We start from the raw sequence: 18112 nt of genomic DNA on the forward strand, positions 1-18112 counted from the left end.
CAGCTACGTACGAGTTTCGCGCCTTCCAACCTTTCCAAAGAAGCCCAATCATTTTTTCCTTCTTCTGATATTGCATTCTTAACCTGACAAGTGACAACAACAAGAAATAAAATAGATACCATTCCGATAGAGGCCGCGTAAGCTATGGACCTATTGCAAGATAACGTACTCAAAGGCTAGTCATTATAATCCAACAGACGTAACATGATTAGAATGCGGCGGGACGGAAATGTAGTACATCGCCTTATGCGAAAGAGACGAAATATGTGTCTCTTTAACACTAACAGTACACAGCTTAGTACGAGAGAAACAAGAAATAAGTCATTCTAATCAAGATGCAATACAATGACTCTATTGTATACAAAAGAAACACATTTATTAAACAAGTTCAGGCAATAACTGGTGCAAAAGGCGGCTTTATTGCCAAGGTAGCAATTACTACCAGGCAACCTTACGTTTACGATACGTTTGTTGTACCATTCGGCATTGTTTATAAGACAAGATATAAGCCTGGGTTAATAAAACAAGATTGTGGTGAAAGAAAACATACTACATTTGCGTCCTCCCGCATTCTAATCATGTTACGTCTGTTGGATTATAATGACTAGCCTTTGAGTACGTTATCTTGCAATAGGTCCATAGCTTACGCGGCCTCTATCGGAATGGTATCTATTTTATTTCTTGTTGTTGTCACTTGTCAGGTTAAGAATGCAATATCAGAAGAAGGAAAAAATGATTGGGCTTCTTTGGAAAGGTTGGAAGGCGCGAAACTCGTACGTAGCTGCTGAGAAAAATGGTGCTACGGACGTGAGTTGGCTAAAAGTCGTTTACATACTTAATGCATTTTTTTTTATTTGTGTTTCAGATTCTGATAACCTTCCCCTTTAAAATTGATATACATTATGATATATAATTATGTATATAGACTTAGTTAAATAGTTTTTCGACAACAAATCCTGAGGTGATTTTGCAGTCCACTACTGTACACTCAGGACAAATATGGCCGTACAAAAACCCTAGGACAGAGTTTGATAGAACTTTGCCAGAATCATAGGACAAGTATAAGCTATCATTACATGCAAGTCTCACCAGTGGAGGTTCTTGGACCAAGTTCCAAGTTGCTGATAAGCTTATAATATGCAATACCGTAATGACTTGCTAATGATGACGATTTCTTGCAATAGGCAATAGCTTAGGCGGTCTCTATCGGAGAGGTGTCTGTTTATTTTTCTTGTTATTATCACTCAGATCAAATTCCGGAAGCAATATAAAAAAAATCGGTAAGATACTTTTGGAAGGGGTAAAAGACATGAAACTTGAACTTAGCTACCGAGAAACAATGGCGCTGCAGATATAAATTGACTATAATTCGCTTACAAAAAGTTTTTTTTTATTTTTTTTTATGTTTCGGATTCTGGAAAAGATCCTCTTTAAAATGATATACAATATGATACATAATTATTTATGTAGACTTAGTTATCCAGCAACAAATCTTGAGTCGATTTTAGCTCCCACTGTATTTTATCACATTTTTAGCCAGGACAAACATGGCCGTAAAAAAAGAACCCCGGGACAGAATCTGATAGAACTTTGCCAGAATCATAGGGAAAGCATAAGCTTTCATTACATATAAGTCTCATCAGTGGAGGTTCTTGGACCAAGTTTCATACAAAAGTGCCCATTGTCATTTGGAGGTTGAATGTCGGTTTGTAAAAATTTTCTAACAATTCTGCAGGTATTTAATATAACAGCTTTTTGCATTAAGGCATAAGAGAGTGGCGGCAAGGATAGCGTGCTTAAAGAGGTATGTATTTGGTGTGGTATGACACCTGTAGTGGATATAACAACAGGTACTATTGTGACCTTATTTAATTTCCAGATTCTGGTTATTTCCTCTTTTAACTCTGTGTATTTAGACAGTTTCTCAGATATTGTACTTGATATATTATGGGTGTTAGGGATTGCTATATCTATTAGAAATGCATTTTTGTTTATTTTGTCCACTACAGTAATGTCTGGTCTATTAAAATGTATGGTTTTATCAGTGAGTATCGCCCTGTCGAAATACATTTTGTGAGTTCCATTTTATAAGACACTTTCTGGATTATATTTGTAATAGGCTGTGGCTGGTGGAGTAATCAGTTTATATTTAATGGCAAGTTTTTGGTGTATGATATTAGCTACTTGGTCATGTCTATGTTTGTAATCAGTTTGGACTATTGCTCTGCACGCTCCAGTAATATGTTGGATGGTTTCTGGTGAACTATTGCATTTTCTACATGTATCAGTTGGTATTCGTTTCATTATATACTTTTTGTAGTTTCGGGTCACAATGACCTGATCTTGTATTGCCATCATAAAGCCCTCAGTCTCTGGGAAGAGTTCGCCGCGAGTTAGCCATGCGTTCGACGCAACTTTGTCGACATTGGGTTGGCATAAATCTTGGCGATGTCTTCCGTGTAGAGACTTTGCGCTCCATTCTGCTATTTTTGTTTTGTGATCAGTAACTTCTTCTGTTTTTTGTTTGGTTCGATCTTGCAGGTTCAGTGGTGTAAAGCGGTAATCGTTCTGTTCTATGGCTTTGTGGATGTTGGAGACGTCGGATTTTTGGTGAAAATATGCTCTCAGTGTAGCAACTTGTTTGTTGTGTAGGTTGGTAATATCTATAAGTCCTCTACCGCCTTCTTTCCTCGGTAGGTTTAATCTCTGAATGCAAGATCTGGGGTGGTGTTTCCGGAATTTCGTCATGGTGGTATTAACAGTTCGTTGGAGGGCTTTGAGGTCTGACTTAGTCCAATTTATTATGCCAAATGAATATGTTAGAATGGGTATTGCATAGGTGTTGATTGCTTTTACGGTGTTACGTGAATTTAATTGCGTTCTAAGAATTGAGTTAAGCCTGTGTTTAAATTGCGTTTTTAACAGATTTTTGGTTTCTTTATGGTGGATCTGTTGTGACTGTACATATCCTAAATATTTATATCCAGTTTTTTAGTCCAACGGATCGATATTTTCACCGGATTCTAACGTGTAATAGTGTCTGTAATTTTTCCCAGCTTGTACCGAATTTATTTTGCACTTATCTATGCCAAATTCCATGTGTATATCTTTCGAAAATACTTCTGTTAAATTGGCTAACTGTTCCAGGTCTGTTTCATTTGATGCATAGAGTTTGATATCGTCCATGTAAAGTAGGTGATTAAGGTGCGTTTCGTCTTTGTCCGTTTGTCTGTCATTACTATTTCTTTCATATTTCAGCCGGTATCCTATGTCTGTATTGTTGAGTATATTAGATAGGGGGTTGAGCGCTAGACAGAACCACAGAGGGCTGAGTGCATCGCCTTGGAAAATTCCGCGTTGTATTTTGATTTGGTCCGATTCTATTGTTCCAGTGGGGGTGTTTAGCCTCAGTCGAGTTGTCCAGTTAGGCATTATAGTTTGTAGGAAGAGTGAAATTTTTGGATGTATTTTATATATTTCTAAAACTTTAATAAGCCAAGAATGGGGAACTGAATCGTAAGCTTTTTTGTAGTCTATGTACATTGTGTAAAGGTTGGACTTTCTTTTGTGGACTTGTTTTAGAATCACAGAATCGATAATTAATTGTTCTTTACATCCCTGACTGAGCTTCCGACAGCCTTTTTGCTGTTCAGCTAGGATGTTGTGACTGTTAAGGTGATTATATATTAACTCGGAAATGCAACTGGTGATTATTTTATACAAGGTCTGTAAGCAGGTAATTGGTCTATATTTAGCAGGGTTCTTAGGGTCATCGTGGTCTTTTGGGAGCATGTATGTGGTTCCTATGGTAATGTATTTCGGTATAGTGTCGGGATTGAGAAGAAAGTCATTTATGTAATTGTGTAGATAAGGGTGAGTTGTGGTGAATTTTTTATACCAATAACTGTGGATGTGGTCAGACCCTGGAGCTTTCCAATTATGTAAGTTGCGGATTACATCTTGAAATGTTTCTATGGGGATATGTTCAAACGCCATTTCTTGTACTTGCGAATTAGTTTCTGTTTCTGTTTGGATCCACTCGGCTTGGGTGTTATGTTGAACAGGGTTCTCCCAAATATCTGCCCAGAACTTATGCAAGTTTTCTGGGTCTGGGCCCTCGTATGAGTCGGAGCTATTTCTGTTACTTTCCTGAGTATTAGTGGTAGCTGTCTTAATGTTACGGTAAAACTGTTTTTCATTATTTACAAATTGTAGGTTTTGTTCTTTACGTAGCGTGCAAGCTTTGTATCTGTTGAGTCGACTAGAGGTAACTGCGAGTTTCTGTTTTAGTGTGTCTAAAAATTGTGCTAATTGCGTATTTGTTCCTTCATGCGTCGAGTGAATTTGATACTGTTCTTTAATTCTGTCAACTTGTTTTTTGAGATATGTGTTTCTATTACCATTAATATATTGTGTCAGTCTTCCTATTTTAGTTCGCAGATCCTCTAGTCTTCTCTCCAATCTCCGTTGCCAGCTTGGTTTGTTGTTCCTTCGGGCTTGTCGTGCTCTGTCAGATGGAATCATATTTATTTTTGCGCCATTGCTTTTAGCGGCAGTCCAGGCCGCGCAATAGATAATTGTTTGTAAAGTGGAGAAATCTGTATTGTCACTGATATTTTTGGGTAGAATGACGCTGTCTAGATAATCGACTATATAAGATAATTTCCTTGATGGTTTTTGTTTAGGTATATAGGGTCTATTGGTAGGGTCTGTGTCTCTAAAATGAGTTAATGCCTCTGAAAATGTTCTATCTATTTCTAGATTCCTCTGTAAGCAAAGCTGTTGTTGTGTTGTATTAGTGGGTGAATCTGGTTCTGTACTGACTTGAAAGCTACTTAGGAATTGAATTTCATTTTCAGGTGTCTGAGTGTCCGGGGTATTCTCTTCTTCTGTTATCACATCTATTGGTGTGGGCAAATTCAGTTCGTCTGCTATTTCTTCTTTAATTTCTTTTAGTCTCTGATCACTAATTAATTTATTGTGTATGATTGATCTTCTTTGGTCTGCTACTCTTTGTTCGCTCAAATTAGCTAGTGATGGGAATTTTGCAATAAACTGTTGGTGTAATGGTTTCCGGTACGCTGTTCTATTTGTTTCTATCTGAGTTATTGTCAAGTAAATTCTAATTATTGCTTCGTTGTGCTCGTTGGACCATCTTCTTCGAGTATGTGTGTTCTGATTGAAAGATATTTGTGAAGTGGTTTGCTGTGCTTGTGGATTATTATTATTATTATTAATGTCCTAAACCAGGGATGACGAAGTAATTTTTGTGATATGTCCCAAAATTTCGAATGACTGGGATTCCAACCCGGGACCTCCAGATCGTGAGCCCAACCCTCAACCACTGGACCACAGAGGTGGTATGTTATAGTGTCATTACTGGATAAATACTTCTACTATAACTCTAAAGCGGTATTAAAATTCCTACCAAATGATCTAGTGTGGATTGATTCACTTCACAATCATTTTTAAACGCAATGTTTACGGTTTAAGAAATTTATTTCTCCAAAAGAATACAATTCACTTAACTAGAGAAATACAATATACCTTAAATTAAAATTATGTAAGTGAGTAACGGATGGACGCATAAATGCTATTAGTGGTAAATAATTATTAAGTTTACAATAACTCAGAAAATCACTATCAGATAAACAAAGTGTGCTAAAATAAACCCAACATTCTAGTATGCTATAAATATCACAAAAAACAGTTTGTGATCCCTAGTTTGGTTACATTACAGGCTGATCACCTGATTGTCCGAGAGTAAGATGATCCGTGCTTCGGCAGGCACGTTAATCTGTTGGTCCCGGTTACTACATACTGATGTTACTATGTAGTCGTTACATGAGCCATGTCAGGGGCCTTTGGTGGCTCAATAATAGAGGTTGGTAATCCACCTCATAGCCCGCACGATAAGAAGAAGAAGATATGTAGCAAAGTGTCAAGTGTTTATCATTATAAATATAAAGGTCAAGGTCACATTGTCAAGGTCACTTGACCTTCGTCATCGATTGCGAGGGTTCAAAGGAATGGCAGAGAGAGGGGAATAAGAGGGAATTGATCTTCAGTTTTGTTTGATGTTTAGAAAAGGTAGAGGGAGGTAAGCTTTTATATTTGTTTTTTTTATGTGATTTATTGTAGATTTGCCGCTAATGGTATTCACTACTTGGCCGGGCAGATGGGGAGCGCTGAGGGCTCTCAACAGGTAAAAAAATAAGACAACAGGCCTGAGGGTATCTAGCTGGACGCGAATCTCATGGTATTGTGTAGAATTTCGTGTTTTGACGTTTAGTAAAAAGTAACTGATTTGAATAGTTGAAAACTGGCTTATTTCTATGAAAAAGCAACCTGTGACGTCATAGAAAAACGTGAAAACATGTCGCACTTATTATAACATTTTCTTTATTAAAATTCAAAAATAAGTTTCATAGAAAAAATAAAATCTTTTTTGTCATCTTTAGATCTGTCTTTATTTAGTACTTAATCAGAATTTCATAATTTATCTTTGATATAGGAAACTACCCAATTACATTATCTAAGAAGGTACCGTAGCGTCGTATGTGTGTAAAGCCTTTAACCTTGCCAGAAACGCGTGTTGTCTGATTCATTGTTAAGATAGTGAAACATATTACATTTACACAAACTGACAAACATAAACACACCGATAATCCGTATGGGGTGTACACGCCATGAGGGTACAAATCATCCGAAAATAACTTCCAGCCACACTCGAGTATCGAACTATGTAAGTACCTACTTCAAATTATCCTAAACATATTCAAATATAAGTACATAAACTGCCTATATACGTCCCACTGCTGGGCACAGGCCTCCCCTCAATCAACCGGAGGGGGTATGGAGCATACTCCACCACGCTGCTCCACTGCGGGTTGGTGGAGGTGTTTTTACGGCTAATAGCCGGGACCGACGGCTTAACGTGCCCTCCGAACCACGGAATCATCTTACTTTTTCGGACAATCAGGTGATTCAAGCCTGAAAAGTCCTTACCAAACAAAGGACAGTCTCACAAAGTGATTTCGACAATGTCCCCATCGGGAATCGAACCCGGACCTCCAGATCGTGAACCTAACGCTCTAACCACTAGACCACGGAGGCTGTTCATTATGAACAACAAATATAAGTAAGTATAACAAATAAATTGTAGAAATTTAAATAGTTTAATAAAAACTCAAGTTTACCGTGCAATCAACATTCATTGGGCCTAATCCACATTGGAATGTGACATAGTGACGACATTATCACAGTTCAAATTATGAGTCAGTGAGTCAAACAGAGTCATGCTAACCGGACACGCATCCTTATGAAACAAAAGGGGACCGCACTAGGCAATCATAGACTTATGACCCGTTAGGTGTTGCATTTTTGGCAATGGACATTGTTATTATTCTTTTGAACTATGTTATATTTAGGAATGGGTTCGTGTTTAACTACATTATTTTAGCCAAGGAGTAAATAAACTGCAAAATTCTACCTGTCAGTTTCAAACATAAATATTTATTATTAGTACTTAATCACAATAAACCAAATGTATCTGTAACAGTAAATAAAATAGTTAATAAGTATAATACTAGATCAATGGCCTCAGGCAAACTGGTTGTTCCGAGAGTATACAATTATTATGGGGATAGGACCCTAAGTAAGCGCATACCTTATCTCATCAACAGTTTGCCTGAGAACATTAAACATGAGCCAAAAATGTTTGAAAATAAGTTAAAAAAATATTTATTAGATTTAATTTAGCACGTACTTACCTATTTTTTAATTCTTAATTATTGTAATTTAACCAAGTGAGCGAGACTGTGATCCTGCAGACAAATTGCTTATGCAATTTTGCAGGACATTGCATTTAAACTAATGTTATACTTAAGGCTTAATAATAATAAATAAATAAATAATAATAATTCGCACATGGTGAGTGAGGATTAGGCTTAAGGTGCACAGTTACCTATTAAATGCCTAATTCTTCTTTTTCACGCCTATACAAGTCGTGAGAAGCTTAGTTTTAGACGGATGAGACGTTTGTTATGTAAAAATCAACGATTCAGGTGTACCTATTTTTTAATTTGAATTTGGTTCTTTTTCTGGCCAAGCTATAGATACACCATACGATACACCATACGTACATGTTACCCACGTGATTATATTCAAAAATTGAATGCAAATTAAAACTGAATGTTCAGGTAACATTATATTAGGTAACGTTTTACACAGGGTCCAAGCGGACCCTAAAAAACCGGTTAGGTGCTTACCTAACCTGAAGATTTGACAGGTCCGGTTTTTTACTGAAGCGACTGTCTAACTGTCGAACCTTCCAACCCGCAAAAGGAAAACCAGCCCAATACAGGTTAGGTCATATGCCTCTGAAAACGCATTTCTCGCGAATGTGGGTTTCCTCACGTTGTTTTTTCCTCGCGTGAGAATCATTGGTGGCCTATGCTGGATTCGAACCTTCGACCTCGAAGTGAGAGGCAAGCGTAGCTACCAACTGGGCTACCACGGCTGAACATTATATTATAGTAAAGTGTATAGTAAAGTAGTAGTGTGTGTAGTAAAGTAGTAGTGTATTTATTTTTATATGCACAAGTATTCCCATGCTGCACTATCCCGCTATATTACCTAATATTCAATATCTCCTATACTTAAAGGTTGCCTGGAAGAGATTGCTACTTAGCAATAAGGCCGCCTATTGTACTAATTCTATTTCTCTTTTGTTTTATATTTTGTTTTTTCCTGTTTGTGCAATAAAGTATTTGTTATGTTATGTTATGTTAGTAAAGTGATAAATAAAGTCGTCCGCGAGCGATGGAGCGCGCCGTCTCGACCGAGTGGCCGACGTTAGTTTAATTGACTTTTTGCCGGATCCGCCAAGGTCTACATACGCCGTAATGTGGGGCTGCCCGCGACTCACTAGCCGCAGATGCTCATCTTCACGGTTAATCCTTTCTGGGATGGACTGAGAAGCGTCACTTTTTAAACACAATTTTACAAACCAGTTAAGTCACAATAAAAACATAATTCACCCCGCTCCCGCATTGGAGCAGCGTGGTGGAGTATGCTCCATACCCCTCCGGTTGATTGAGGGGAGGCCTGTGCCCAGCAGTGGGACGTATATAGGCTGTTTATATAAAACATCATTCTGGTCGTGATCTTATGTACGTGTATTGTAAAGGTCGCAAAAACCCAACAATCAAGACGTTTCTTTCTCCTTGCCTATCCTCATAATGCCGTAACGTGAAGGTAAATGTTAAACCTTAGTCACACCCCGGACACTTCATACAAAACCCTCGTTTCACAGACACTATACATTGACATTATCGTACACGCGCATCTGTGGGTGTGACGTCTGACGCCCATAAGATTGAAGACTAAAGTAAGACCGAAGGGGTGAGGTAAAGGTAAACCTATTTCAGCCGCTGGTGGGTAGCGGAGAGTTGCCGTTCTATCATCATCATTAGCCCATTAACGTCCCCACTGCTGGGGCACGGGCCTTCCCTATGGATGGATAGGGAGACCAGGCCTTAAACCATCACGCGGGCCCAATGCGGATTGATGGTTATTAACGACTGCTAATGCAGCCGGGACCAACGGCTTAACGTGCCTTCCGAAGCACGGAGGAGCTCGAGATGAAAACTTTTTTTTGTGGTCACCCATCATATGACCGGCCTTTGCGAAAGTTGCTTAACTTCAACTATTGCAGACCGAGCGCGTTTACCGCTGCGCCACCGAGCTCCTCGCGCCGTTTTATACGTAGTATTATTCCTTATTCTTTGCCTTAGTACAGCCCCCGAATTTCCGAAGCCCTGCGCGGTAGTGGGTAATTGGATTCCGCCCCGCTAAGCCGTCCCATGCCCTACGTTTGACATTACACGACTAGATTAGCTGCAAGTTATATATACTTTGTAATATTATGTAGTTCATAATACTAGGTTGTTACTTTAAAGTCTGTAATAGGTCCAATCAAAGAGCAAAAGTTCAAGTCACTGATCCCAGCGAATTATTTGTAAACAGTCGTGAAATTATAAACCATTAGCTGTCATAATTATAAAATCCATGTTTTTGTAGGTGTTTTTTATCTATTACAGAAACGACATGTAAGGCTCTAGACAGACGGACCGCATTTCAGCTGCAATCATTTAACACGACTGCAATAGAAATGCAAACCAAACCGGCAGTCCGATTGCAGTTCAATTGCAGTCGGCGTGCAGTCGTGCTGCACAGTTTGTAGTTCATTTGAAGTCGTGTCAACTGCATTCAAACTGCACCTGAACTGCAATTTGTGGTTGGATTGTAGTTGAAATGCCTGTCTGTCTAGAGCCTAACCAGGAGGTCTTAAGTGCAAGCAGTTAATTTACTACTGTGTAATAAACTGATTAGACTTTTGCACCTTATCGTACCTTAATAAAAACATCGCGTATCATAAGTCATAACTTCAAACAACAAATTTTTGTGGTATGTAACCGACGGGATTCCCGATCGGGACTCCTGATCCAATTCAAATTCAAAAATATCTTTATTCAGTAAGTAACATAACGAACAGTTTTACATAACGAACGTCTCATCCGCCTAAAACTACTGCAGCTTCTCACAACCTGTATAGCCGGGGAAAAGAAGCTGCAAGAAAAACCTCGGCACCTAGACGTTCTAAAAAAAACAATATCAGTTAGGTAATCGTAAAACCATCGTTCCCGGTATAGGAAGACAATAAATTGTGTCAATCAATACACTACACTACACGATAAACGGACAAAAAGGCCTAAAATCGATTAAGGTCAAAGGATCAATTTATTTTAGTGTCGTTGAAAAACCTTGAACTTTTTTGGTATTTATAAAGCAACTAGATTTCTTTTAAGATTCCATTTTATGAGTTTGAATTCATCAGAGACAGAACGTCTAGTTTAAAAAAAAAATAAATAAACATTAAATATTTTTATACAATTGAGTAATTTAGCTGCCTAATATCAGTTCTCAGACAGTTAATCCCATGCATTCATATCTTCTAAATAATCACTAACTTTATAATAATCTTTTTTGTAAAGTTTTTGTTTAACTACTGTCTTAAAACAGTTGAAAGGCAAAATCCATACGTTTATCTACGTAGACAGCATTTGCTGCGTCTATTGGTAACCCCGCATGTTGCTTTATCGATGCTATCGCGCTGTCAAACACGCGCTTGAGTCGCTACAAAAAGTAGCAGTGTACAATGGCTCTCAGTCACCTCTTAGACGTGTTACAATTTGTAAATGATCGTGATTCGCGACTAGTACTTTTTATCACTAGGTCTTTTTGTTACACAAATACCTTACAAAAATAGATGCGTAATGTAGTAGCTAGCAATTACTATTTATCTTAGTAAAGCGTTTCTGCCTACAAAAAACCTCCCCGTATTGATATTGTCATTATACCCTTTGGAATTAGTGTGGCTGGGTACCCCCAGGTTACGCTGGACACAGGTGCTAAAACACAGATAGTAAAAGATTTGACGTGTAAAGTTCTTACCTAACCTGTCAAATCTTCAGGTTAGATAAGGGGACTTGACAGGTTAGGTTCTTGCCTAAATTGCCAAATTTTCAGGTTAAATAAACGGATTTGACGGGTTAGGTTCTTAACTAACCTGTCAAATCTTCAGGTTAGATAAACTGATTTGACAGGTTATGTTCTTACCTAAACTGTCAAATCTTCAGGATAAATAAACGGATTTGACGGGTTAGGTTCTTAACTAACCTGTCAAATCTTCAGGTTAGATAAGCGGATCTAACGGGTTAGGTTCTCACCTAACCTGTCAAATCATCAGGTTAAATAAACGGATTTGACGGTATAGGTTCTCAACTCAACTGTCAAATCTTTAGGTTACATAAGTGGAGTTGACAGGTTAGGTTCTTACCTAAATCTCACTCAAGCTTATTATTATTATTTTTTAAATTGAATTGCTATGCTGTAAATACAGTCGTAACCTAAACTATTTTTGATTTGAATCTTAGGTCTTCAATATTACATGAGTTTGGATGCCAGTTGTTTTGTATTGTAATGATTTATGCCTTTACCTATCCGGATAGGTATTACGTACTGAGATATAACTACTTTATACATACATACATAAACAGCCTATATACGTCCCACTGCTGGGTACAGGCCTCCCCTTAATCAACCGGAGGGGGTATGGAGCATACTCCCCATACTGCTGCGTAACTACTTTATCAAAAAACAAAAAAAGAACAAAAGAGAAATAGATACAGTAAGCAGGTATCTACGAGTATATTATGATCAAAATACAAAGCCTTAAAATATCCACTAAACAATCCACTGCCCAACAAAATTCGATATTGAAACCTTCATAAACTCGACACGTAAACATAACCTCATTGGCACATATTTCCAGAGATTACGCCGCGCGCCTAACGGGGTGAACAGGAAAATCCGATAATCCTCTTGCCCTATTAACTTTATTGATTGTGTCCAGTTCGCTGGGTTTGAAATGATTTAATAATGCTATTGTACGCCACATTATGCCTTTGTTCAACAAATACAACCGAATATTGCAACTATATAATGATGCTAATTCCTGTAAACACCACCTAAATTTATTTTAAGTTATAAAATTAAGAGCTATCAATCATCAGTCCCTTTTCGGCGGATAAGAAAATAACGGGTATAACTTAAAATAAAATTTGGAGGTGTCTGCAGGAATCGGGGCCATTATTTCATAAAGGCACACAGCCTTCACAATGTTTTTTGGTACCTATTCGGGCAGACATTTTTTTTTTGACGTGACTTATTGTAGATTTGCCGCAGATGGCAATAACTACTTGGCCGGACAAATATATGGCGCTGAAGGCTCTCACCCGATACAACGTTTAAGACAACAGGCCTGAGGGTGCACAGTTGGGCGCGAACCTCGGCTCAGGGCGTCGTCTGAGAGGAAAAATATTTGAATTGAATTAATCGACCTTAGTGGGAGGAATGGCGGTTACTCCACCGACAAGAGCGCAGCTCTTAAATAGAGAGAGAGAGAGTGGGTCGATAGCGATAAGCGCTGAATGAGGGAAATCGTCGACCATGCCGGCGGGGTCGGTATCGGAGTCCTGAAGTGATCATCAATGATTTTCAGATGACTTTTATATGGTAGGCGTAGGTAATCAGGTAAGGATATACAGGGTGTTGGCAGTGGTCTGTATTTTCCGCATTAGACACATGGATGGTCCATTATGCGTTATATAGGGTGTTAGTGCATCGTAACGAATACTGAGGGGGATGATTCAGACCATGATTCTGAGTTGATATCAAGATCCATCTCAGTGTACGTTACGATGTCACTTACATCCCGTACAAGTATGTACAGGTAGCCATACAAATAAGTATGGGTGTTAGTGACACCCATACATATTTGTATGTATGAAAAAAGTACAACTACGGACCAGGAAGTCCTGGGATTTCTCTGAAACCGATCAAATGGGAAACCAACGACACGCTGTTACTAAAAACTTTAATTAGACTTTTTTCCGCTCATACAACTACATGCAATGTTTTATTCACTTACTCCCAATCCAAAAGAAAAGCTTTTTTTAAACGAAAAACTCAAGTATTCTCATACTACCTATACATAAATCAGTGTTGCCCTCTGGGTAAATTTTTCACTGAACCCTGACCTTTTTTGGTGAACTGCGGCACCCATATACCTTTATGTTTTCCAACTACTTAAATATTAATGTTAATGTGTGTATATTTTAATGTTGTAAATGTATATGTGTGTCGTAGATTTTACCTAAATAAACTTTTTTATTATTATTATTATTTTACATAAATCGTAACGTGCAAAAACAGCTAAAAATTGGATGCCAAATAGGCGTAAAATTTTAATGGATTCAGAGCAATAATTCAGAGTGTTTAGGGGAAATAAATTAAGGTGTAAGGAGGCTTAAAGTGTAATGAAACTGGGAAGGGGAACATCTATGATATATTTCATAATATTTTATGCTAAAAAAAATATGTACTTACAAAACATTTTTTTTTGCAGCCATGACAAGACATAGGTACTCTAAATAGGTAATTTGTTTGATCATCTTCATGCTCCATCCCTTATCCCACTCTAGGTGTGGTCGGCGCAACATGTATTCCTCCTCTATAAATTTCTGTCAGTTGTCATTTCTGTACTCACACCTGTCACATCCGATGATCCGTGCCTTCCGAAGCACAGGTCCTCTTACTTTTTGGACAATCAGGTGATCAGCCTGTAATGTCCTAATCAAACTACCGGGATTCGAACCCGGGACCTACGGATCATGAGCCCAACGCTCAACCACTGGACCACGGAGGTCGTCCAGTAACAAGTAAACCCTTTAATCTCTGCCTACCCCAAAGGGAAATGAATGCCTATACTATGTGTGTTACGTATGCTTATACATTATATATGTCGCAGGGATATGATAAAAACCGGGATTTGATCAATTCCCTAAGGGATTTGATCAAATCACGGAGGATGTTAAAATAACAAGACGATTTTATCCTTTCCCTAAACAAACCTTTAAAATACCAAAGCAAAATTATTTTTGTCATTTCACTGAACTAATTTAGGGATTTGTTCAATTCACTAGATTTGTTTAGGGAAAAGATAAAATCGTGTTGTTATTTTAACATCTTCCGTGATTTGATCAAATCCCTTAGGGAATTGATCAAATCCCCATTTTTATCATATCCCTGCGACATATACACTGATGGACACAGGCTTTGGAGTATACTCCAGCACTGTACTCCATTGCGAGTTGGTGGAGGCGCTTGGGATAGTAGCCCGGAAACATACTATCTAAACTAATGATACTATTATAAGCTAATGCTCATAAAGTGATTTTAGACCGGAGGTCACTGTGAATCGAACCCGGACCTCAAGATCGTGAGCCCAATGCTCTAGCCACTAGACCATGGAGGCTACATAGCCAGCATAAAACTAAGATATGTATCTCTTGGCATCTCAGTTCGTCTGAGTCTGCAAAACTGAAGGCTGAGTTGTGGAAGCCATTTATAATGATATACGAAGATAACTCTGACAAATGGTATTATTCTTTAGATGCTTTTTATATCTGCCAGTAAAATTAAATGTCAAGGAAATAGAGTAGTTTTGTCTTAGTTAAAAAAGAGTTAAAAAAGTAACAATAATTAGTAAATTGTGTACTCGAAGTTGTAGACCAGTACATTTACCTAGGACAAATAATCCAGTTAGGTAAGTCCAACTTCGAGAAAGAGATCTCTCGTCGGATCCAACTCGGATGGGCAGCGTTCGGGAAGCTGCGGAATATCTTCTCGTCCAAAATACCTCAGTGTCTCAAGACGAAAGTCTTTGACCAGTGCGTGTTGCCAGTGATGACCTACGGCAGTGAGACGTGGCCGCTTACTATGGGTCTCGTGAGGAGGCTCGGTGTCGCTCACCGGGCAATGGAGAGAGCTATGCTCGGTATTTCCCTTAACCGGGTGAGAGCCTTCAGCGCTCCCCATTTGTCCGGCCAAGTAGTTAATGCCATCTGCGGCAAATCTACAATAAGTCACGTCAAAAAAAAAAAAAAAAAAGGTATTTCCCTGCTCGATCGAATCAGAAATGAGGAGATCCGCAGGAGAACTAAAGTCACCGACATAGCTCGGAGAATTGCAAAGCTGAAGTGGCAGTGGGCAGGACACATAGCGAGGAGAACCGATGGCCGATGGGGCGGAAAGGTTCTGGAGTGGCGACCACGTGTCGGACGACGCTCAGTGGGTAGGCCAGCTACAAGGTGGACAGACGATCTGGTGAAGGTCGCGGGAAGCCGCTGGATGCGGGCAGCGCAGGACCGATCGTCGTGGAGATCCTTGGAGGAGGCCTATGCCCAGCAGTGGGCGTCGTCCGGCTGATGATGATGTGTACTAGCTTCATAAGAGACTTTCCATGCTACGTTCTTAATAAACAATATAGATGGCGCTGTACAGTTTTTCCTTCGTTTCTCTCTCTCTCTATTTAAGAGTTGCGCTCTTGTCGGTGGAGTAATCGCCATTCCTCTCTTCTTTCCGCCAAAACCTTCACCTCCCGATACGACACGACCTGCACCTTTTCTTTTCCTTCGTTTAACCTTCTAATTTAATGGATCTTTTATCTAACCTAACTTAATCAAACCTGAAGATTTGACAGGTCCAGTTTTTTACAGAAGCGACTGCCTGTAAGACCTTCCAACTCGCGAAGGGAAAACCAGCACATTTTTTGGGAATGTGGGTTTCTTCACGATATTCTCCTTCACCGTTGAGCACGTGATAATTGTTTATAATCCAAACATGAATTTGAAAACAAATTCTAAAATTAATTTAGGCCCGTGCTGGGATTCGAATTTGCGACCTTATAATGAGAGTCAAGCGTGCTTCCAACTGAGCTACCACGGCTCGGTGCGGCTGTAATGTGACCAAACACATAATTTTACCCTGACACATCCTGTACTCAAAACCTAGCGAAACAAACGCAATTGTTCATCCGGATATCGAACCGGGAACCGTTGGCCGACTGCCAGTCGCCTCAGACGGAATAGCCAGCCATTGATCAAAGGGGTAGTCATTTATGGGGCATAAAATTAACTAGCTCTCAACATAGACTCAAATTAAGGAAATAGAACAAATTTCTAAGTAGAATATTATTTGTAAGACTGTAGGAATATTGGACAAAACTGTTATAAATCATTGAAATCTCTCTCTCTCTATTTAAGAGCTGCGCTCTTGTCGGTGGAGCAACCGCCATTCCTCTCTTCTTCCCGCCAAACCTTCACCTCCCGATACGACACGACCTGCACCTTCTCTTTTATTTGTTTCATAAATGTTATCCTAGGTCTACCCCTTCCTCTCTTCCCTTCAATTTTTCCTTCTATAATGTTTGTTATAAATGAATCGTGTCGTATCAGGTGGCCAATCATATTTCCTCTCCGGTTCTCTATAGTCTTCATAATGGTCATTAAATCATTGAAATATGATATTTTAATTAATAATTAGCTCTCTATCATGATGAACCGTTAGTTACTGTGATTCTTGCTTGCTTCTCGATCGGGAAGCGCCGGTACGAACTCCGGAACCGATGAGTTATTTTTCACTAAACCCACGTGCGTTGGTCTAACAGGAAGCTCGGTGTGGTGTGAGTACTTAGTTCATCATGCAATGGTTGTAAGTACCCCTGACTACCCCAACTTGGATACAGTGGTGAGCTTTGTGTTATGTTGTTATGAGCGACTGGTAGCCTGTTCATCATATCGATCTTCTATGACAACTTAATTATCACTCAAATTCGTCATTTTTCCAAACGTGAGGTATATTAGCATGTTTTCCATTACTACATAGTATAAATCAAAGTCGCTTTTTCTGTCCCTACGTCCCTACGCTAATATCTTGAAAACTACGCAACAGATTTTGATGCGGTTTTTTAATAGATTGAGTGATTCAAGAGGAAGGCTTATAATATGTATAATAATATCCATTAGATAGTGGAGAAACACTGTTATTTTTGAGGTTTTTAATGTGATGTCGTAAATAATTTTATTTTTTCCTCAGCATTGCACCCGAGCGAAGCCGGGGCGGGTCGCTAGTTGTTCATTAAACTTAAGATGCAAATATTTTTGCACATAAATGACGTAACTTAACCCTGAGTCGCGCGCGCATTCTAAATTCATGTGCAGGGCAAATATTGGCTAAGTGTAAGAGTTATTAATTGGCCTTGAGTTATCAGAAAACACACAGATGAGCTCATTTTGTATGTTGACAATGACAGGAATATTGCATAGCTTGAGGTAATATTGAAACAGCTGTTTAAAGAAAAAAAAAATAGGTTTTAGACCGAATGGTACAGTCTTTTGCGGTGCAAAGGTCTTCACTTTTTTGCGCTGTGAATCTGAGCTGCTTTTTTGTTCGTAAAGCGCAATCATCTATGAAATAGCGTATCTAAATGTAAGACAATTGCTTTTATTATTATAAAAAAATCAAATATTCTTTTTATCTTCAAAGTTGACTAGTCTTTAGACATTTTTGTGACTTTTTTGTTACTTTGTACCAATCGATCACAATCTCACCTTGTTTAGAGGATCCCCGCCGGCGTGGTCGACGA

The 18112-nt window shown here is 38.8% G+C and overlaps 1 protein-coding gene and 1 long non-coding RNA gene across 51 annotated transcripts in view; one reads left to right on the forward strand and one right to left on the reverse strand.

Annotated features, from left to right (window-relative positions):
• The window catches only part of LOC126370837 (microtubule-associated protein futsch), a 201532-nt gene that overhangs the window by 16533 nt on the left and 166887 nt on the right, over positions 1-18112 (forward strand). The window lies entirely within an intron of this gene.
• Positions 15222-18112, reverse strand: part of LOC126370901 (uncharacterized) — a 309102-nt gene continuing 306211 nt past the window's right edge. Inside the window, exon 2 of the long non-coding RNA XR_007566927.1 lies at positions 15222-15377. This is a non-coding gene — a long non-coding RNA (uncharacterized LOC126370901). The remainder of the gene's footprint in view (positions 15378-18112) is intronic.

The sequence above is a fragment of the Pectinophora gossypiella genome, chromosome 11 (genome assembly GCF_024362695.1).
Source record: "Pectinophora gossypiella chromosome 11, ilPecGoss1.1, whole genome shotgun sequence".
Classification (NCBI taxonomy): Eukaryota; Metazoa; Arthropoda; class Insecta; order Lepidoptera; family Gelechiidae; genus Pectinophora; species Pectinophora gossypiella.